This window comes from Toxotes jaculatrix, chromosome 18 (genome assembly GCF_017976425.1).
Source record: "Toxotes jaculatrix isolate fToxJac2 chromosome 18, fToxJac2.pri, whole genome shotgun sequence".
NCBI classification, from domain to species: domain Eukaryota; kingdom Metazoa; phylum Chordata; class Actinopteri; family Toxotidae; genus Toxotes; species Toxotes jaculatrix.
The window spans coordinates 5,120,328-5,136,860 of NC_054411.1; the positions used below are offsets into that span (position 1 = coordinate 5,120,328).

Sequence of the window (16,533 nt, forward strand, 5' to 3'; positions counted from 1 at the left end):
AATTTAGACTGCTTAAAAGGCCTATGGCAGTTAATGACAGCGCCACAACAAAATAGACGCAATAGGTCCCAATCCGTGCCTGCCCGTATCTCCTTGCTGTGGGACTCTATCACCCAGCTGCAGGAGGTGATTTGGACCTGCGAGCATCCCTGTTTGCCATCCATCTGGTACTGCAGTGCTGGGAATGGATTCAGTGTTTGTGTGCTTCTGTTTGCAGCAGTGGACGATTGCATGCCAGGCCCCTGGGCTGGCACCACTCTGTGCAAAACCTAATGCTAGCATTATTGCTCTCCAGGGGAAATGGGGTTTGTATCCCAGTACAGCTGAGCAGGCTACAGGCTGAAGGGGGGGTGGGGAGCGTGAAGGGTAAAAATTTGGAGGGATGAAAGAGGAGCTTGCCAACCATGGAAGTTTTCACTCAGGGTAACGCCTTGAGCGACAGTTAGAGGAAGGAAGGGAGGAACTGTACACACTGGGAAACAAACATTCGTCACATGCTTCAGCTTTGTCACTGCATTAGGACAAATACGAGCACCTCTTTTCCAGTCGCCAAGAAGTGAAGCGGCCTAGGACTGTAAACTGCACAGTGACATGCATCAGATAATATTTATCCCATAAACTCCTCTTTCTCTTCAAAGAATCGTACAGCAATTTAACACTGCACGCCCATGAAGTTGAGCTAATCACAAGAGACAGATTTTAATGGTTGAGAGGTTCCTGACTTTCAGACTTTTGTATGAGTAAAGCTGCAAAATGCCTGGATCCTTTAATTCCCATGAAGTAACACTCTTCATAAAGAGGACAGTATGCTCCAACAGAAGTGCTTGTCAGATGGTTGAACAGCTTTCAAAACCCACTACCCCCACTACCTCTCTGACATCCACGCTGGGGGGTCTGCACAGTTTCACTACTTTTTTAAAACTGAAAATCAGGCGTTCACACAGTCTCAGGTGCACAGAGGAGAGAAAATAAACAGGGTTTGAACTTGAACTCCTCCTGTCACTTTTTGTCTGAACAACCAAGTGCAAGGACTATGAATGCCCTCTGGGGGAAGCATGGTCGGATGGCACCTTGTACAAACTAGTTCTGAGTTACACGGCCGGGACCTTAGACTCTTTACCTGGTAAATGCCCACATCTTCGAAACTCTGTACCCCCAGTTTGTAACGCATGTTTCCAGATAAAATGCCTTCAAACCCACTAGAGTTATTTTCTCTAGACTTGACAAAGCTCCTCTAGAATCACTGAAGACATAATACAACTGCTTTTACAGGCTGAGTGGTGCTTACCCATGTCTAGTAAACTGTTCTTAATGGGTAAAGTTACCCTTTCTTAATGTATGTCATGAGTAGTTCCTCTGAGCGGTCTGTCAGTCATCAGATGAAAACCAAAAATGAGCTAATATTTGAGGTTGTGCTCTAACTCCCTTAAAAGCTGATAATGGCCGTTGTGGTTGCAGCATCACACTCGTTCCTTGTTAAAAAGATCGTCTCCTCTGTCCTTCTTTAATTGGAATTGACATTTAAATGAAGTAGTTAATGTGTGCCAAGGACAGAGTATGCCGTGTTAACAATTAAAATGCTGCTTAATGGGGCATGCCAGAGCTATTTTGAGTGCATGTTGTGGGAGAAAGAATAGGGCATACTCTATTAGTCAGAAACCAGAGCGTTTCCCTGAAGTGGGCCAAGGTCAGAGCCACTCCTTCCTTTCTAGGCTAGCTGCTCATCATCCAGGCACTTCAAACCCCTGACTAAAGTCATTAACATAAACATCAACCTGGGAGAAGGCTTTTAGCATACAAAAAGTGGCAATTGAGGATATTCTGTCATTTATGTAACACCTCTCTAGGCATGTAGAAATGCAAGGGCTAGCAGGCTTATGTGAGAGCTGAGAAGTGCCCTCAGGGCCCATTACTCCTCTCTTTGAAAGACAGGCTTCCTCTCAAATCTCACTCGCTCCCTCTCTCTCTCTGCTACAAAGCACTGTATGTCCATGCTGTGAGCAAGACTGGGGCTCACTGGTACCAAGGTAGTTGGATCAACTTGGCTAGAGGTTTTGGGATTGGGAGATCACAGAACAGACAAGAAAAACAGGAAAGAAAGAAGGAGCCGCCAAAATCAGACGCTACACTGGAGCTAGGGGTCTCAAAGGCGTATGTGTGGACAGGAGGGAAACGGGATGGAGCAGAAAGAGGAGTGTGCCAGAGGGAGGTGGAGGAGGAAGTTAAATACAGAGCTCCAATGTATATCCTTCCCACCAATCTCGTCCTTCTGCCTTCATCCCTCTAAAAGCTCCAGTGTGCTCCTGTGTCCCGGGCCAGAGGGGGAACAGGGCTGCTCTCTGTGTTTTCCGTACCTTGTAAGGGGTCAGTCTCCCTGCAGGCGGCTTTCAGTGTGTGCTTTTGGGGTTAGATGTGAGCCCCGGCCCCCGAGCAGGGCTGTGTGTTCATGTGCCACAGAAAAGTTTACAGTGAAGGAGGAGTACCTTGATATAGGCTGTGAAGTGGGCAGGCTGTCGAGATCCAGCAGAGGTAATGACTGAACACAGTGTTAAGAATATTAAACAAATTCCTTGCACTCAGTACATGTTTCCATCCTGCTTTCTAAAGGATTTTAAGCAAACTTTTGAAATGCTGCAAAAAATATTCTTCCTGTATGCTCAACACTGCAAAATGTGCAATGAGAGGAAAAAATGAAGAGTCTGTGTAGAATTGATTGGCATTAGAAAAGTTGATACTGCCCTTCCATCAAACTGGCATTTTCCCATTCTGCCTGGGGACATTTAAAGAGAGGTGCTTGTTAATAGTGGATTGTCAGATCACTCCACATTCAAGTCACAGATTATGTTTCCATTCAAATGTAGATCCAGATGCTAACTTTGTGAATAAGTGTGTGTTTAAATTATTTACATCGTTTGGAGATACTGATGTCAATGTACAAATAAACAAACAAACAAAAAATAAAAAATAAAAAATAAAAATAAAAAATAAAATGAACATACACCAAAAATACACAACTTTACCACAGCTTGTTAAAGCAAAAGTTGACATTTTGCGAAATACGCTTATTTTCTTTCTGGGAAAGAGTTAAATGAAACAATCGATACCACTCTCATACCGGCCTGTTAGATATAATCCTACCTGCAGCAGCTGGTCATCCTTGCTTAGCACAAACACTGAAAACAGGTGGAAACAAGCTGGAAACAGGCTGGCTCTGTCCAAAGGTAAAAAGAAAAAACAAAACAAAACAAAAAACAGCAGCTCCAATGCTCACGGATTATGTTTTATCTAGTTTATATTATATGTAACAGATATGAGAGTGGTTTTGGTGTTCTCATCTAACTCTTTGCCAGAAAACAAATTAGTGTATTTCCCTTAAAGAACTGGAATATGTTGAACTGAATTTATTATATGTGGATAACCCTGAATATTCTTAACCTGTTATTATTTTGTATGACTTTGTACATGTGTCAGTTTTGTATATTTTACTCTCTTGTCAGTTTGCAGCTGTGGATTAGGCTACTTGAACTTACTGAACACTCTGACTTGTCATACATGTGAATGATCAGCCCTGATTACTTGTCAGGGATCAGCCATATAAAAGTCTTAAATAGAACACAGTTATTTACTAATGCAACATAGGAAATTTACCGACATGGACATTTTTACCATCTCAATTAAGGTGAACAAAGAAATTTACTTAGATCTATTTTGATTCTTTCAATCAATGTGTGAATGAATGGAACCTCAGCTATATTCATTCATTTATGCTCCATATGAGTCTATATGTACATTTCTTGTAAATATGTGAGTAAAAGAGAAAGTGGTAGAACACGAGAGGTGATCTGCAGCCCCAAGGTTCTCTTGTTCAGATGTTCCCTCCTGTGTTTTCTCTTTCTAAGTTTACCATCAAAAAACATTAGCAGAGCCCAGAGCAAGCGTGTTTTCTTTCAGTACAGCAATCTAGTTATTGATTTCCTCCAGACTTTTGTGGTTCAATTTGGCTTTGAAGAAGACAAGCGCCTTGTTTTGAGTCTTGCCTTGTTTCTTGGAACAAGAGTCACTGAGATGTCACAGGGCTGCAGATCCAGTACCACCCTGTTCACACCACTGGGAGTATTAAGACACAATAAGCCCCCCTCAGGTTCCTCTGAATTTTTTTTGCCATTCTGTATGTTAGTCTGTCAACTGCAACAACTAAAATGAATTAAAAAAAATATATGCAGATGTTATATAAAGCATATAAGATAACATTTGCTAAGACAGTTCAAGTGAAACATCTCCAACAATAAAAATGTATTAGAAATTTCTATTCAAAGTTAGATTGGTTCCTTTATTTTAAAGCAATACAGCCTTTTAAATAGAGTGGCTGTATTAAGCTTTGTCCAAGAGTGCAGCAGAACGTTTTAGTGCAAAGCAGAGGTGGACTATCTTTTCTAATACTTCTAATAATGTTGTTTCAGAGAACCTTTTAAAGTCACTATCTGTACTTTCCTCTCTTTTCACTCTCCCTTTCCAAGCCTTGGCTGAACAAACTGAGTGTTGGCTACGTGTGGCTCTTCCAGAGAGCAGGTACATCCATTCTTTATCTTTTGCTGCGGCCCCCCTCTCTGACAGCAGCATCATTAACACAACTCCAGCAACGCCTGTTCTGTCAGCAAAAACGCTCCCAGGAGCGGGACACTGAAAGATGCCCCCTCTCTTTACAGAGAGGAAAAAAATATATGGTTCAATTATAGGGTCTGTCAGGCCAGTATGAGTTTGTGATGGCCTAAACTGAGCGGGGGGGTGGGGGGGGGGGGATAAAGTCAGGCCGATAACTAATGCAGTACAAGTGGAGCTCTTTGTGGAATCAGCTTTTGCTGCCTCATTCACCGCACACAGCTTTGTTTAAAACTCACACTGGCAAACACAAAGAGAAATGAGCAAAGTTCAAATCTGTCTGTGAAAAATGTGCAATGAATCGGTGGCAGAAGCAGTCTTACTCAACCTTGCCAGTCGACTATGGACGATGCCGGCTGCAATGTAGAAGCACTGACTCACCAAACAGGTAAGAAATGGAGAGAGACACAGTGAATCAATGTAGTTAACAGAGGAGATTTAGTGGATCAGTGAGTCGATGTGTGCGTCAGCCGTGTGAGTTAAGAGCTGATGTCTCTGCTGCTGCTGCAGGGCTAAGGGGGATTTTAAACTGGAGGAAGTGGTGTTAATGTGGGATCTTGAAGAGCAGGGAGCTGGCCTTTCTTTCTTCAACCGCTCTCAGCCCACCAGTTTGACAAAGATGATAAGAGGCCCCAAGCAGAGTGCAAAGGCACATCACCCACACACACACTCGTACAAAACAAAAATGAAAAACACCTCAGCTATAAATGAGAGGAGAAAGATAGAGAAAGATACCACAGGGGAAAAAAGTGCATGCACGCATTTCACAAACTGAAAACTGTGACTGAACCAGTAGAAAGAATAAACAAGCTCAGTTTCATAGAGCTGCTTAGCCCACATGTGGTAAGAGGGTGATAATCTGACTTTTAATCAAAGGCCAGGCCAACACTGATAGGTTTGCTAAGCCCCAGTTCATTGTGAGGAGATGGCAGACCTGAATGAAAGGGGACAGCTGAATGGTATAAGCAATTCTGAGTCAGCCGCTACGTCAATGCCGGCATCACAGGCCCATCTTCAGCGTCACCGGCGCTATCGGGCTATCTGAGGCGACCTGAGCCACACCCATCAATATCTAGCCTCCTTTACTCACAGCCTGCATGGTTCTCTAAGAGACACAGTAAAACAAGAGTGTGTGCCTCAGATCCAGCCCTGCAGGCGGCGGAGGTTACTGTGATCAGCATGGATTAGATGTCTTTCTAGCCTGATCAATGGGAAATGGAGGCGGGGGGGTTGGTGGCTTGGTGGGATGGAGGAAGCTTTGGTACCACCTCCTGAGGGCTGTAATGACTCTGATAGCTGATATCTGTGGCTGTGGGAGACAGGAGAGGAGCTGTTTGCTGTGCAGGAGATAAAACAGATCCTGCTCCTAAAGGACAGCCGCATGAATGTAAGCTGAAAACCAAAGACAGAAAATCCAAAAAGACACAGAGGAACACACTGCCAGTGTAGAGTTCGATTAGTGGAAATAACGTGCCCAAAAAAAAAAAAAATGAAGCTGTCACGCTCGAGTTAAAAGATTATCTCTAAATTTATTTTTCTGACAAAAATTAATTTTCTGTGAGCAGAATTGTGGGAGAAGCAGCATAACAGATTTGCTAGACATCCATCTTGAACTCACCGTTTCAACAGGAAGACTCAGGTCAAGTGCAAGATTAGTGTGACTGTTGACAAAAATCACATATCCACTTCATGACCCAGGTACGGAGCACTTCTGCTAAAGAAAAACCTCTTCTAACTTGTTAATTATGTAGTTTCAGAGCAAATACTTGAGAAGAGGAGCTATTAACATTTCACACTTACAGAATAAAAAGATTTGTGGGATTCTTTTTCTCTCCAACAATGTTTCATGCAGAACACACACCTTAACCAAACTTATTACTGTGATGGAACGATGAAATTCACAGGTACAGACAGTTACAAGTTCATCCCAGACCCTGATAACTCATTGTAAAATAGACGACACATAGCTGATCCAAATATCTGTGGGGTGCCTGTCCTACCTGATGGCTGCTCGTGTTACATATTCATCATTTGCTGTAATTTAACATTTGGGTGACAGACGAGGCAGAAAAATGTCTTCAGCCCGCTGCTGAAAATTTATCTTTTCAGATCTTATTTTCTCCGAAACCACTTACACTGGAGAAACATTTGTGGTATAACGGGCCACAATGTTTTTGTGGCCCGTTCTATTTCTATTCCAAGCTTTATCTATACTGTACACCTCCAGTGAGATCAAAGTTCTACTACAGAGTTTAGAAACGGACAAGATAGTAGAAGCAATTAAGATTTTGATTAGAATCCTTGGAAGCAAGAACCTCAGTGATAGATGTAACGTAATTGACTAGTAGAGAAATTTAAACAACTGTAGCCCATCACTACAGGAAAAAAATACTAGATAAGTGTAGACGAAAGCCAAAGTTAAGTAAGGACAAATTGTGCTAAAAAAGCACAATATCATTCAAAAGCTTTTAGAGTGCAGAGTGATTCTGAAATTTAGCCTCTGAATAATCCCTCGCAGCTAAATATATTTCACTTAAACTAATGCATTCCAGTCATTCAGATTTAGCAACCAAACAAACAATAGCTTGTGATGAGTCAGGGCATTATTTTTCAAAACAGTACTGCCTGGGATATCGTAGTAAAATCTGAACACTTGCCACATGAACTGCCTACGTGAACATTTCGATCATAATCCTGACGGTGGAAAGCCTGGAAAGTGATGAGGACAAGGGCTCAACACACACGTTATCCAGCCCGAGAAACTAGTCTTCTCAGCCATAAATAATCCTGACAGAGAAAGCAAATGAGTAACACTTTCCCTTCTGTCACTATTGATGACTATTAAGCATTTGAGCGAGGCAGTTAACCCATGACGGGTCCAGCAGAGGTCCAGTTAAAAGACTGTGGTTGTGCCAGGTGTGAATGTGTGTAACTGAATGAGCGGCTCTGTGTGCAGCAGGGCGTTGCTGAAAAAGGCCACGCATGCTCATCAAACCATACCCACATAAATAAATGTTTAAAAAAATCAATACCAGATTCCACACACACACACACACCTGCACACAGAGAGAGTCCTACACACAATATCTGCATATTCATGAAAGTTGTCCATAGCATGTTTCTGATCTAATGATTTTAGCCACCACCCTTCCTGCAGAGTGCAGCTGGACCCAAACAGGCAGTCTATTTAGTGTTTGTTGTTGTTGTGCGGAGTGGTTGAGAAGGTTTACCTGACCAAACACACTGAGCCAGTGTTCAACCCCAGAGCTCCGTCATTCACCAGCAGTTCAGCAACATAAACGCACCACTGTGTGTGTGTGTGTGCGTATGTGTTTGTGTTATTGAATGTGCGGCTCTAACACTGGGGCCACTGTCAGTGTGAGTCATTACACATGTGTGAGTGTAACCATGGCTCATGGCGGTGAGGTGGACTTCTGGTGCTTTCTGTCAGTGAGAATAATGATTTCATAACAGCCAATCAAGATGAGATCAAATGAAGCTCAGAGCAGATGTTGAATGTGGCACTGAGGAGGATCTACACTGTGATTCTACTGTAGGTGAAAAACCTGACTCCCTCTCCCACCTGCCATTCCCTTTCCTCCTATGCCCTAATTTCTCGGTCACTTCACCTACTGTTTGGACACGTGGCTTAAAGGGGAAAGTGAAATGTAAAAGGCGTCATTAGAGGATGGGAGGGAAATTACACAGCAAGACAGAGAGGGAGAAAGTGAAATCTAAATCCAAGGTCAGCAGTGTCACTTCTCCAGCTCCCCACTGAGGAGCAGGCAGCCTCTGCTGAGTCTATCCCCGGGCTGAGCACCTCTGGTCGGGTATGCCAGTCAGCCAGGCAGGGGGGTGGGGGAGGGAGGGGGCTTTCAACAGGAAAAGGGCAGCCTGCGTGCCCTCAGGCGGGCTCTGTGCAGCTGTCAGAATCCCTGACCCCCACCCAGTCAACCCCCACCGTGTCTCTGCCACCTCCAGCCTCACACAGTGTACCAGCCCAGGCCAATGAAGGGGCACAGAGGTGGAAGGGTACCACTACTCTGTTGCTCCTTCTTGGAGAGAGAGACAGCGTGGATCCGAGGGCAAGTGTTCATGCCTTTTTATAGAGATTTTCCCTTTTCTTTTCACCTATCTGCACAACTTGTTACTTGCCCTGTCACTCACCTGGAGTGTGGCAAGGGAATTTGCTTGTTAAAGTAATTTGTGACACAACATCTGAATACACATGAAATGTGCAGATGATTTTGGCACTTTTGATTTATCCAGAGCGTCCCCCAAAGGACGTTTAGAAATGTAAAATGATAAAATAAAGTGTGCTTTCATAAAGCACAACCCACATACAAGTCTAACACATGACAGCCAATATTTTTGTTGCATTTTAAATGAATGTCTTGCGTGCTTCACATTAACAACCATCAGCTATGAAAGCACTGGATTTGACAGTACTGCTCTGCCTGGTCATGACAGGACAGTGATGTCCTACGGTGCCAAGCTTCCCCCAGCAAATTGGGAATTAAGTGTGTGTTTGTACTGGCAAGTGGAAATGCGACCGGCAAGTACGTCACAGTTTTAGCACACAAAACTTTTCAGAGAATCCAACTAAAGGTCACTGTGCTACTCCAATCATTTTCAGCATAGGATGAAATCAAGGGTAGCAGTCACACAGAGAGAAGGAGAGAAAGGGAGCGAGAGAGGTCAACAAACATCCAAAAATGTATAAATTCAGTCTTGGGGCCTGCCGGCTCCAGCTGTGTGTGTTGCTCAGTGTGAGCGGGCTGGTCACCTTGGCTCAGCAGGTGATGATACCACAGAAAACAGAAGTGAGGAGGAGGATCAAAAGAAGGTCAAAGCAAAATAGCGAGAGGCCACTTGAACAGCAGATGAGCAAAATCAGAGAAAATTACAAGGTGAGATGCAGCTATATACAAGCAAGAAAAAAAAAACTACGAAGAAGAGGAAAAAGGATTCAGCAAACGTACACAGTGGTTAAATGTTTTTGAATAACATGCTTTGCACATGCACATCTGTGCCAAGAATGTTTTGATACAGATACAAGTTAATTTGTGTGCATACATGATGTTATGTGTGTGAGCCACAGGCCCTTCTGGTGCCCAAACAACCTGATCCCATCCAATCAGCGGGAGACAAGGAAAAGGTTGGGAAGCCCTGAGGTGAAGAAAAAGAGTTCTTGTCAAGACACCAAGAGGGAGATGTTCTGTTTTGCCCTGCGTTGTCGTCAGAACGAGAATGTCAGTGTAAACCACTCAGCGTTATGTCTGTCTGGGTGCTATTTCTATCGCTCACTCTCGCTGTATGTTTACATCTTACCTCTTTCTGTCTCCTCTCTTTTCTTCACTCTACACTTTTTTTCACATGATTCTGCCTAAAGCATGTCAGTTGTCACTAGTAACCTCAGCATTTCCTCCTTCATATGACGTGCACTCCAAAGCCATCTTCTCCACAAAGCAGCACTAACAATCTCAGGTATCCATGTTCAGAAAACAACAAATGTTTTCAATTCCCCAAGTGGACAGAACGCAGAGTGCAGCCCCAGAGTGACCCCTTTCACATCTAAAATTAATGTGCATCTCTCTCAGATGAGAGCGATGCACAAGTGTCTTCAACCTTGAGCACTACAAGGAGCCTAAAGCAATTTATTTTGAAAAACGTTTAAAAAAAACATTAAACACTGGTCCGTGGTGCATAATTTGTGCTGGAAGAGAGATGCAAAGTGCCATTAATTCAAAGCACCACTCTCACAATGAACCTCTACTGTTGTGCATGTGGTCATGTCCACAACCACGCAGGAGGATGTTGCTGTGGGTGGGCTATTGTGGAATATTGGTATGGTTCAAATAAAGAGCTGTAGATGGGATGATGAAAGATTATCAAAACACGGATGTGATTGTCAGTGTTGTACTCAATTCAGTTGCTGAATACATTGGCAAACTGATATTTAACTCTCTTTTCACATTTAACAGAATAATTTATCCAGAAAACCCAGTTTCAAGTCACAAGTAAAACTCTGCTGCACCACAGTTTGAAATTGTCGGTGGTTCTGAGGTTGTGTGAAGAACACGGGTCCATTTCTGCTGTGTGCTGCTGGTTCCTATTTATGTTCTTGCTTGTGAAGAACGCAAAGAAAAAAATACCTGCCTGATAACAGCGCCCCCTTGTGAAAAATATGCAGCCTACTAGACATAAGTTTGTCAGCTAGTTAATGTTGTTCAATATGTTTTCCACCCAAAATTAGGCCACTAACACACTGACATAGGGTTGGATTGATGTTACCTACCACAGTAACATTAGAGCGAGGCTCAAGCACTTTACATGCTAAAGAAAAACTACTCCTCAGTGTTTTTATAATATCCTGCGAAACCATAATACCCCCAGACAAAACGAAAAGGGAAGCTTTTCCATCTTTGCCTTCTCATTTGCGTTCACCATAACAATGTAGCTGGCTTAACTTAACTAGTATGGTTTTAGGTAACAGCCAACAACAATGCCAAAGTTTTCCCAAGTGTAAAATTTGTTACACACGTCCACACAGGCTGTCATTACTGTACTGTATTCCTGAAACCAAAACGTCCAGACAGCTCATGACAAACATGAGTATCATTTCACAGAATCTCATATTGCTCTGCCTCCTCTAGTCTTTGGCAAAAACTCTCAAATGCCAAACTCCTTCTAGCAAAAAGATTAAAAAAAAAAAAAACACAAAACAACAAAACACAAACGACTATGAGAAACTTATTGCACACTTTCTCATAATAGCAAGACGGATTGCACCATTTATCAACCAGGGCCATTCAGAGGGAGAAGCCAGCTCTGAAACGTGCTGTCCATAAATAAAGTCTGTACAGAGCAGACGCACTCGGTCAATTTCCCTAAATCAACCTTGTGATATTTCATTTGATTTGTCAGACTCTTACTGGTTACAACAATCACTGACTGCAGCAGAAGAGGTGTTCAGCAGAAAATTCAGCAGTTTCACATACTCCACCATGACCCCGTTTGATTTAGGAAGCCTGACTGATTCCAACAGCTGTACAGAAACATCCCTGTGTCTCTCTGTATTGTCCAGTAATGATGATAAAATGTAATTTATTGGTTGTTTTGATGAAACAGACACAGGTCAAACTTAAAAAATTCCTCAATGAGCAGAACGCTGTCAAAATCTGTCATTACTGGCCCCAGAAGACTATATCTGATTCAATGTGTGCGCGCAGAATTAATCCTCATCATGAAAACATGTCCTACATGTCCCAGGTATTGTATGCAAAGTAAAATGTCTGCCCACTTCAAAGGCAGCGAACCCTGAAATGTCCATGTTATAATCTGTGGTTTATGCTCATCATCAGAACTTTCTAGTATAAAGGTGACAGAAACACAACAAAGTTTGATTAAGTCACTTCAATTTATATTTATTTTATTAATAAATTCCATATTTATGTCTGTGCAGTGTAAGGAAACGGTCAATGTATTCAATTGATTTCCCTCTGGAGAAAAAGTGAATCTTTTGTTTGCTGTAATTATGTAAAATGTCATATCGATAGCTTACCGTGCAGCGCAGAAAGAGCGCGAGGAGGAGAACTTATTGACCATTTTCAGTGGAAAATACTATTAAGTAAGATGAAGGCAGAGATGGAGTACATGAGAGAAGGAAACGCTGCCAATATCGAGCTGACTATGAATATGAATAACTTTAGACATATGCAACCACTTCTTTGGTTATTTACAAACGACATTTAAGCAGAAAAAAATTCTAAATCCATGTTACTCTTATACAGCATCCACACAAAATGACTTTATGGTGGTCTGATCTCACTTCGTTTACTATCGCATTTTTGTTTATTTTTATTTATTTATTAATATGTGGCATTAGTTTAACATCTTTCTTTATCCCTCATAAACCAGTTTAAAGTGTTTTTGCGACAGCATGTGTAGAAGAAGGATCAGAAGTCTGCTGATGTTGAAGCGCAATTACGCATAAACTCTGAAAATCTTAGTGTTTGTCCGGATCACGCGCGGTTAATCCACCAATCTAAGCAATGAGTGAGATAAAACTTTACAACAACACGTTTCATTCAATCCAGTCAGAAACCCAGCAAAACTGCACACCTGAAACTATCGCATCAAATATCAGTTCAAGCCAAATCAAAACTTTTTGGCAGAGACAGTGTTGATCCTCACGCGTGACAACAGAAGAGACGGACAGCAGAAAAAGCGCTTTGTCTTACCGATCCCGTTCCGTTTCCGACTTTCCCGGTGCTCGTCCGTGCTCAGCTCAACAGTGGAAACAGATTGGTACGGACTGGCTGCCGACGCAAAAAGCAGATCTGTCCGGTGCAGCGGTTTAATCAAGACAGACCCAGTTAGGCAAACTCAAGCCGGAAAAGTCTTTTCGCGATAAAAGCACAAAATGTGCCTCCAACGGTGGAGAAACGGCTGTCACCACAGCTGTGCTATAAAACTGAACGGAGTGAATTTAAAACAAGTCTATAAATCGGTTTAACTTTTTACTTGTATATTTTTTGACCTAGGTAGCACCTATAGGTAGCACGTGTTTACGACTAGGCAACAAACCCTCTTAGAGCAGGCTGATGTGCCTACAACACAGTTCAATATTACACGATTTACACGTGTTTTCTTTTTCGTTCTGACTTCATAATCCAAGAAACGTAAAATAAATGCTTTTATTTTGAAATACGTGGGCAGATGTCTTTTCCGTTTTCCTGAGTGTGACTTGACTCTGGTCAGTTCACACCTACGCCGGTGCAGCTGTAGCACCAACAGTAACGAATCCAAATTGTTTTACACCTGTGGCTGTAATTAACCATGATAATATAGTATTACCTAAATTTAGAAGAAAAGCCTTGTGACAAAACTTATTTCACAAATCTCTTTCCTATGCTTTCTCCCAAGACATGGATTTATGTTTTTTACATGTGTTATACCACTTAATTTAATATAACACAGCTTCACTAATATTTTCCTGGAAATTCAGTGACTGTTAATTAATTTCCATACAAGAATACAAATGAATGCACTGATTAATTGTAAATAAGTACTCCCAGCAAACAGTAGCATCTGACCTTATGCTGCACTGGCATGTTGATCTGCCCTGAAAGTTAATACTATTGGTAAACTCTAATGTGACAGACAGTGTATAGTCTACTCGATGAGGTGTTTATGCTGGCAGATTTGAGCAGTTTCCCAGACACCAAAATAGTTACTGCAGGAACAATAAACATACCACACTGCCAGCCTTGTTCCCTTCATCCAAGAAAAACACTGTTTAGCATGCTCAGTTTGAGGTGATACCATTTAAATAACAGTTTTATGGCCTTTTCATAGTTCACTTCTATCATTAAATTCCATTTTTCCTGTTGGTTTGCATACTGATTTTAATCTGGCGGGATTAACAGAAAGGCAATAGCCTTGATTACAGTGCGCAGGGTCCCTTTTACAGCAGCGTGACTCTAACTGACAGAAATGCAAAGAACAAGTTGTCACCAGTAAGGTGATGGATACTCTTGGCTCTCCTATTTATGAGTCCTAGATATGTCCTTCTTCATGCAAATGTGCTGGCACTCAAACAAGCGGTGATCATAAAAATAACCCACAGTCAAGAACATGGGGAGCACAGTCAATGAAACACAACACCGCCGTCTCTCCCCACTAACACCAGCTATTGCCACCTCTGACTAAGATGCCCTAAAAGTCTTCAATCCATTCATGTAGATTTGTATCACCAGTGGTGTTCGGCCTTTGAAGAATGAAGCATACCTGACGCATGACTCCCTTCTCATTATTCCTAATTTGACGATTTCCCAGGCTCCGGCGCAAGTCTTCTCTGTCTGCACGCTGAGCCACTGCTACTGGCTAAAGGGCAGGATGGAAGCCAAATTCAGAGCCCTAAGAGGTATCTGACTGGTCACTGTCCAAACCCTGCACCTCATCAAACCAGTATGCACATGTCTCACATAAGGTTCCAGACCACAGTGTTGGTGCAACTTGCCCTTTCAGTGCTGATTACAGACTGCTTACAGTGATAAATAAAGAGGATGGTACTGTGACCTTTGTCCATTGCTCACCATAAGGAAACAGCTACCAATATTAAGAAAAAACCATCATAAGCCATGACTGTGATTGTGACTTCACCAGTGCACTTGTTCTCATACCTGAATTTGTGTTTTTGTAATGTTAAACATTCACAGGCTAATGTCGTAAAAATCTGTACCCGTGTGGTTTGGTTAGGTAAGTGAGAATCAAGAATCACTGCAGTGAGGAAGTACTGTCCTTCAAATGTCACACGTCCACAGCTTGGTAGCTCGGTAAATATAAGCACTATAGCTCATGCTTTGTGTTTTTCGTGAGCTTTGTTGTAGCTCGGTTCCTTCTGGATTTTGTGTCTCTGGGCTGTTTGATTGGCTGGTGAGCCTTTTGTTTGGAGAAACATTTGGGTACGCTCCTTTCGTGTAGAGCTATGTGGTAGTTCCAGTTTTACGTGTATTCTGTAGCTGGAGTTTTGTGTAGGCAGGGTATTGAAATCTGCTTTGTCTAGCTGCAGGACATGTTTTGTGGAACTTGTGATGAGCTTTGGCGCTCACATATGGGTGTATACAGAAAATTTCATTACTATGTACTAGTTGCCATGTTTCTCATCCTTAAACTGCCCCTCTTGATCCAAGGTTGCTGGGTGGGGGAACAGATCTGGTAAGATGGGTATAAGTGGGTGATATATAGGTCACTGTGACCTATATGTATCTAAATAGTTTGTGTTTCAGGTATCAAGGTGGAACCTCGATCTTAAGGGGAGGGTCGAGATGGGGTATGATGCCCCTCCCATTGTCTTGGCTAACATTAGCCGGCAATTGGTTGGCAGGGAGGGTGGTCAGCTGATGTAGTTCACCTGGGCCTTCCAGACTATAAAAGCCGGCCCACGTGCTCACTTGCTCTCGTCCGAGTGCTGACATCCACTTTGTATCATCATCTTTTTAACAACACCCCCGCAGCACACATTACCACTAATTCATGTGCCGCTTTCATGGCTAAACTTACTGATTTCCACACCCCGTTGTTTATGTGTGCTACCTTTGGTTGTAACGAATTGGTTTTTTTTGTTTTTTTTTTTTTAGAATAACCCTTACGTGGCCTCTCTTCTTGTCACATTCCCTGAGCCAGTCTGTGACACCTCTCAAACTCCCACTCACACTGTTCTCAACAACCTGTCCATGCGTCAACCTGGTTTCCACAGCAACTGAAGTGGCAAGCTGTGTCCATTCAACGTGAACTTTAAAACCCATCTTTAAATGCAGCCTTTGATGGACCAGAGCAAGTGGAGTCAGAATCGAGCAAAACAAAAGGAGAGCTGGTGTAGCAGCGATGGCACTCCAGGCAGTTGATTAACTTTAGCGTGAGTGCAAGAAAGAGTGGCAGGTATGAAGGAAAAAAAAGGAATATGGGAATGATGGGTTTAAAAAAAAGGACTAAGAAGAGAGGAATGCAGAAAAACACTTCTGTGTGGCTCCACTTGGAACCTACATTTCCTTTGTATTTTCACACACTTGTGTTCACCACTCTCTAACATTGTGCGGCTCTAAGAAGGCTGTAAAATTATGTGTGGCTATTGAGTGTATATAAAAATGTGGAGGCCCCACACTGCATCTCTTGTTAAAGAGGAATTTTTGTTGTCCTTCCATTCAACAAGAACATGCACAAACTCCAGCTGAAGAGGTCATTTTATTCTTCCATGCATCTTAAAGCCCACTCTGAGATCGTTTCAGGCTGTTATGTGCTTTCCTTTGACAGCACCTAAGATTTTTCCTCTTCATAATAAAATATCCTTCCTTTTTTTTTTCTTTCTTA

At 42.4% G+C, this 16,533-nt stretch overlaps 1 protein-coding gene across 1 annotated transcript in view; it reads right to left on the reverse strand.

Annotated features, from left to right (window-relative positions):
- The window catches only part of znf385c (zinc finger protein 385C), a 114,135-nt gene extending 101,148 nt beyond the window's left edge, over positions 1 to 12,987 (reverse strand). Inside the window, exon 1 of the mRNA XM_041061991.1 lies at positions 12,903 to 12,987. The gene's annotated coding sequence lies outside the window, so the exon portion shown is untranslated. The remainder of the gene's footprint in view (positions 1 to 12,902) is intronic.
- Positions 12,988 to 16,533: the final 3,546 nt, after the last annotated feature.